General features: G+C 41.3%; 1 long non-coding RNA gene across 13 annotated transcripts; it reads right to left on the reverse strand.

The window, feature by feature from the left end:
* Positions 1–1,102: 1,102 nt before the first annotated feature.
* Positions 1,103–6,394, reverse strand: LOC123110732 (uncharacterized). 13 transcript variants are annotated; one of them, XR_006453629.1, is made up of 9 exons: positions 5,583–6,391; positions 4,320–5,505; positions 3,872–3,923; positions 3,322–3,426; positions 2,724–3,209; positions 2,567–2,639; positions 1,916–2,023; positions 1,666–1,721; positions 1,103–1,577 (listed from the first exon to the last, which is right to left on the reverse strand). It is a non-coding gene; the product is annotated as an uncharacterized lncRNA (long non-coding RNA). The 13 variants fall into 13 exon arrangements; XR_006453616.1 differs by having other exon boundaries at positions 1,103–1,402; positions 3,293–3,426; XR_006453628.1 differs by having other exon boundaries at positions 1,916–2,639; positions 5,583–6,390.
* Between the last annotated feature and the right edge of the window lie 438 nt (positions 6,395–6,832).

A 6,832-nucleotide genomic window follows, 5' to 3' on the forward strand; every position in this document is an offset into this window, starting at 1 on the left:
CGAACCGAAAGGGGCTCGGTCCGCCGGTCCCATAGGTGTTCGTGGATCGCCAGTTTCCCCACGACACCATCGTCATCACCAACGCTCCTCTCATCGGGAGAGGGCAATCTCCATCAACATCTTCACCAGCACCATCTCATCTCCAAACCCTAGTTCATCTCTTGTATCCAATTCTTGTCTCCAAGTCTGCGATTGGTGCTAGTAGGTTGCTAGTAGTGTTGATTACTCTTTGTAGTTGATGCTAGTTGGTTTATTTGGTGGAAGACCATATGTTCAGATCCTTTATGCATACTAGATGACCCGGTGCGCCAAATGGCGCAGAGACCCATTTAAAACCATGTTTGCGTTGAAAATATTTGCCTTTTTTAGTAACTTTATGTTTGATCAAGGATGGAGACCATGTCAAACCCGAAGTGTTTTGAACGTGTATTTGGACAATGTGTCATTTGGCTCTATGTTACCCAAGTAAGGTGCAAGGTCCAAATTCAAGCATCAAGGGTAATGATTCTAAAACTTTTATAACAAAGTCTTTGCATTTGTTAGAAACTTCGAGTTTTAGGAAGCACTGAGGGTAATAATTCAAATTATATACCTTAGCATGTGAAACTAATAAAAACCGAGAATTTGCATGATATGGTATATAGGCATGGTTTAAAGGTCTTTTCGGTTTTTGCTATGTTGGATGCTCTATGATGAGTAAAAGAACCTAACTATTTATCTCAGATCAAATGCTATAGATTTCACACGGAGCTCATGCGGCCCACTGACGTTTGTTGGGCTAGGCCTAACCAGTGAAAAGGGGTTGTCAAGGAGAATATGATATATATATATATATATATATATATATATATATATATATATATATATATATATATATATATCAAGCCATATTTGTGGATATTGGGGGTGAGTGTATCACCACATCATTCACTGATTCAGGAGAGGCCACAACGGGGTGTCTGTCATCAACTGATACCGAGCCTAGTGAGCGACTATAAGTGAACTTCATGAAAGAAAACTTAAGTTCAAAAAAAATTGTCAAGAAAACTTTGTTTGACTGAAAAGGAAATTTACGCTAGAGAATGTACTGAAACAACATGTAAAGAACACAACAGATAAAGTTTGGCAAGGCTACTTGAGTAGAGATTTGACAAACGCTCTAGCAAGGTTGATTCTCTGCTTCTATATAATTATTATCTGCATCGTGTGTGTTATATACATAGAATTTGCTTCATACCACTTGTAGAGATTACACAAACGCTTTGGCAAGGCTACTTGACCAGCCAAAGGCTATAGTTTTTAAACCATGCCTACATAATAGCACTTTGTCTTTGTCTGGTTAAGCTGTTCAGCGGTGTCTTCAGTAGCGGTCAGAGAAGCTCCATCTGCTGTCACTGTCAACCTAACACAACAAAAAGAAATTTAGGTACATCAAAGAAAGATGGGTGTATACAGGAAACAGAAGGCAGAAAAGGAGCAGCCCAAGGCTAAGCTAATCGGCGTCTTGATTTTAATTTCTCTTGACAGGATTGGTGAATAAAACACGTGTGGCACCATGGGTATTGCAAGATGATTTACTATTGAAAAGAGAAAGAGCACGAATCAAAGATTTAGTACAAAAAAGCAAGACGAATTGAAATCAAAAGCCAAGTCCAGACATAGTACCCTGCACCTGCAGCTGAAGGGGTAGCATTGTTCATTTTTTAAGTCAGTGTCCATGACTACATACACAAATGCAGATGGTCAGAAAAGAAATAAATTGGAGACCAGCAAGTTGTGTGGATCAGCACAAATGTAGGATACACAGCTTATTTATATACCTCAGTTGGTGGTGGATCATCACATATGCAGAGCATCGTAAGAGTATAATGAAACAAAGCTAATGCATCAACAGTGAGAAAGGAAGGGAGCAAACCTTGGTGAACAGACCAAGGAAGAAGCATATGTGGTCAGAACTAAAAAGATCATATAGCCTACTCCAACATGGTTGAATAGATGGATCCCAAGAATTTTTTTTACAAATCTACAACAACACAGCCAGATATCAAGATTCTTAGAACGAATGCGTAAACTAAAAAACCCAAAAAGAATCATATCCCATTCCAAAAGTACTATATAAACATATCAAAACTGTGAGGACAAACATCTAAACCATAAGACCAAACAAACAATCTGACCCATAAACAAATAAAGAACACTACTAACATGACAAAACATAAAAATAGCCATCAAGCATGCCCAAAATATAACTCATTTTAACCTCCTCAAAAGATTGCCTAATTGAATGTGAAAATAAAATAGCTATATCTATCAGATAGCAAAGTTAAGTAGACCCGACTCAGTTGGCCACGGACAGAGAGAACTTTGAAACCAAGATTTCTTCCCTGTCAGCTCGTGCACTACTGTAACATGTGAGTAGGAACAGGATGACACCAGGTTGCAATCAAGGACCACTGAATTATAAGAATAAAAAATAAATAAAAGAAACTACATACTGAGAAAACCCGAACAATTCGGCAATCCATTCCAAGACACAATAAATTCACAAGCCCAATTAGCATTATACCTCACAGCTGGCACAACAATGGTCACAAAACTTTCATATCCTGGCACAGAGCATCCAACTCTCAGTCCGCACCCTGCATGCACCCGAGCAGAACCAGGTCAAAAAATGGAGAAGGGGAAAAAGAGAAAACTTCAAACAGGCTGCAAGGGGCTCATACCGAGACGAAGAGTTGAGTACGGACTGGTGGAGTGTGAGCTTGTGCACCAGCTGCGGTCGTCGTCACCCACCCAAATGGGTCGCCATCCGCTGGACCACCGATGAGCTGCCTATGACGCTAGGCTGTCGTCAAGTCGCGAAAGAGGGTGTCGAGCATGGCCGTCGCTGTGTCACCTCAGGATGCCGGTGAGGCCTGCATCGGGTTCAAATAAGTCATGCAAACATCAAATGAGCCTAGAAGCCCAAACCAACTTCTATGTGACAACTAAGATAACCTTTCTAACATTTGGAAAAGGGGCACATAGCTCAGCAGCACACACCGGATTCTTGTTCATTCAAATAAAAGGGATTTTGTTGACTTACTCTATTATAATGTGATAGATATATGACATACTAATTGTTTCAAAAAGAGAAGTTATTTTGCCATAAAAAAATGAAGCACAAAACTTTCTCGTCGAGTCCGAGTCGTGAACTCCTTCCATAGATCCTACAAACAAAGATGAACACAAAGTTCTGTCGGTCCATGAAACAGGTAGAGATCAGATTAAACGCAAGTAATCCAAACCACACCAGGAGCTGAGGTGGCGGCGAGCAATCACCTCGACCTTGTTGAGCTTGCCTTGGTTTAGAACCTTGAAAAGGGTGAACCCAGCGGGCCTCTTGAACCGCACCAACATCTCCAACCAAGCCGCAACTCAACTCACCTGGATCGCAAGCACAACCACACAACAAAATCAAAACTATCCAATCTGTTTGGTGTAGCCTATGGTTCTATTATTAAAATATACTAACATGATCTTGAAAAAGAATTTTTCTCCTGTCCAATAATTTCTACTGGGAATAGCTCACTGGTGAGTATAAACTTTTCGGAACTGGAGTTCCCCTGGTTGGAAAATTAGTATAAACATGTGATACTAATATTCAGGAGGAACGTAGAATGGTAAATACTAATTTATTTTATGCAACAAGTACTAATTGATATTTGATATTCAGTAGAAATGTAGAATGGTAAGCCCTAACTGATATTTGATATTCAGTAGAAATGCTGAAGGATAATCCTCTAACACTGGATAGCTAGAGGATTATAATTTCTAATTCATGGTAACAAAATTTAGCATTTGCCATTCATAAAAAGAAAAAAAAATCAACCTCTAGAAATGATAATCCTCCTTTCTCCTGCCAAAATCATGCTGCCCGGGTTCTGTGAATCAAATAAATTGTAATGTAAACGAAATCAGCACTATGTTGTTTTCATGCTAACCTACCCAATAAATAGTTGTACAATACCAATACAATGTTGTACATTATCTAAACGCTATAAAATGAGGCAAGTTTGGTTATGTTTGTTTGGTTGGTTAGATTTCCTTGCAAATCATTCCATTGTTGCTTTTAGGATCTTCACTAAGTTTGGTATTTTGGGTCTGCTAGAAAAACACATGATGTTTCATTTATTTCATAGTGTACTGATTAATGGCGTAGGCATAATCTCCGACTCCACTTCCTAGCATAACTATGCCAACCAAAATAGGTCTTGCTTGCATATCCCTGTAAGCAAATACCAATGATAGAAAAGAAAGAAATGGTACAGATTAGTTACCTCTTGCATGTATCTGATAATAAAGTTGAATCATGAAGAAACCATGGGTTATATAACCCAACACTGTTGCAAGGTGGTCCGCTCTATGCAAATCTTGAAACAAAGTTCCAAAAAGTTAAATACATAAATACCATCACACAATGACAGAAACACATAAGGAACACACGTTCTAGATACCTAAATGAACCCAGGAAAAGAAATGCACGGACTTATTTATGAAATTTAGACCATAATGTCTCAGCAAGCATATTCTCCTAAGAAAGAAGGTAGGTCTAGGCACACAAAAAGTTTCATCTGTGAGAAGCATTTTCACAAACACGTGGTGTGCTACTTGTTCTACTAATCAAAGAAAACCAACAAGCAGAGAGGAGAAACTCAGCAACCTGCAAGCTGCAACCTCACCAAACAACCTACAACCAGCTGAGACTGTTTTGAGAGATCCGTCAATAATTCAATATTTTCTATGTTCGTAACCTCTTTCCATTTTTACTATAATAACGAATGCCACTTTGCCTAAGCCAAATTGCATCTCAGCAGAAACTACTACAAAGTACAATTACACTTTCATAGTTCATATCATTCAGAAAAATGGTTTTTCGAGAACGTACTTATATTTCTTTGCAAAAAGTGCCTATTTAGGATATAGTAATACCACATGACATGGACCTCAATAGAACTGCAAGCATTGCAGCAACTTCTCATTATCTTAGTTCATTGTTCAAATGAGTAAAACATACCTGCTCACCAACTACATTTAGTACTGGAACAAGGAAGCTAAATGTGTAAAAGCAAGCAAATGCCAAAATAGATATACACATTTAGGGAAGAGCTGGTCTTTACTGACCTACACGGTATGAAAATTGACCTAATGCTTCAATAAAATGCATTGATTCAATATCCCCTCATCAAGAGTGCCACTGTCATTATGCGCGGTGAGAAAAGATTTTGTCCCTGCACTGGGCAGACTTACATAGCTATGGGAACATCCGAAGGAACTGCACACTTCCACATGTATGCTTTAAGTGTGCTGCATTGCAAGCTGTGCTACACATGAAATTATCTTGTTTACCTATAGTTCCAACGAAACTATCACACAAACATCAGGAGTCCCTTGTTTACCGTCAACCAGCTTTATCGCCACGCGTTCGATCCAATCCTGAATTCCATCTGTGATATGTGGCCCAACCTGTTAACACCCAGTAACCTTTGTCATACAAGTGTTTCGCATGAATGCTCCAGCTACACTATATAATGACGACAAACCTGGACGTTTTCTTCAAGTAGTCTCCTCTCCTTTCCTTGTCAATGACAGCCTGGTGTGAGGATTTTACAAGGAAAAATGCTGTTAACTTCCAGAAGATAGAAGCAGCACCTACAATTGATAATAAAAGAACACAAAAAAGTTCGAACACAAAAAATAACCGATAATCTGCAAAAACAAAAGCTAAAATGGACAAGTCACATGCATGTACACTGATTACAAGCGACTAAACCAAGCAAGCAAATATCTAGTCATGTCGTGGCCTTCCTAGACCGTGTGTGTTGCGTCCAGCCTGTCTGAATTTAAGAGATTGGAGGATGAGCAACAACAGGTAGATAAAAAGGGAGGGTAAGGGGGAAAAGAGATATGCCGCCGGCAACGAGCGCCATGGAGGGACAGAAAAAAATACGTGTGATTGGCCATGGAGGCAGCAAGGTCGCGGCGAGAAGGTGAAGACGGGCGGCGGACCAAGTTCGTCTTCCCCGCGGCTACACCCCACCACGACCGAAGCGCAGTCCCCGCAGCTCTTCTCCGGCACGGATCCACCGCCCGTGTGCGCCTTCTTTGGCACCGCCGCCGGAGAGAAAAGTGAGAGAGGAGGAGGCGGCATAGTGGAGAGCAGAGTAGAGAAGGAGGGAAGCGGGGGGCTAGGTGCAGAGGGAGCGGGGAAGGCGGCTGCGGGCTGTGGAGGGCGGCTGCGGTGCGGAGGGAGCGGGGGAGGCGGCTGCGAGGCTGCGGAGGAAGCGAGGGAGACGGCCGCGAGATTGGCTCGTGGGCCTAGGGTTCCTTTTACCCTGGCTCGCGATTGGCGAGCACGCGACCCAGACTTCCCGTACCAAGATTTAAAGAAAACTCACGTTAATCTTGCGACCCCACGGCTATGAACCCCACCTGTCATTCTCTCGTGAAGCAAGCGCAAAAGTGAGAAAACACGGACGGTTGACCAAATGCCAGCAGCCAAGAAATTACTGTGGTAGCTCGATCGGGCGGTCAAAAGTGGCGAGCGCGAGCGATGCCCCAGTTATGCGGGTAGGCTAGGAAGGTTTATATGTTCAATTATTAGCCCTATGATTATGAACATGAATATGCTTTGTGAGTAATTACGTTTGTTCCTGAGGACAAGGGAGAAGTCTTGCTATTAGTAGTCATGTGAATTTGGTATTCGTTTGATATTTTGACGAGATGTATGTTGTCTAACCTCTAGTGGTGTTATGAGAACGTCGACTACATAACACTTCACCATTATTTGGGC

This window comes from Triticum aestivum, chromosome 5B (genome assembly GCF_018294505.1).
Source record: "Triticum aestivum cultivar Chinese Spring chromosome 5B, IWGSC CS RefSeq v2.1, whole genome shotgun sequence".
Classification (NCBI taxonomy): Eukaryota; Viridiplantae; Streptophyta; class Magnoliopsida; order Poales; family Poaceae; genus Triticum; species Triticum aestivum.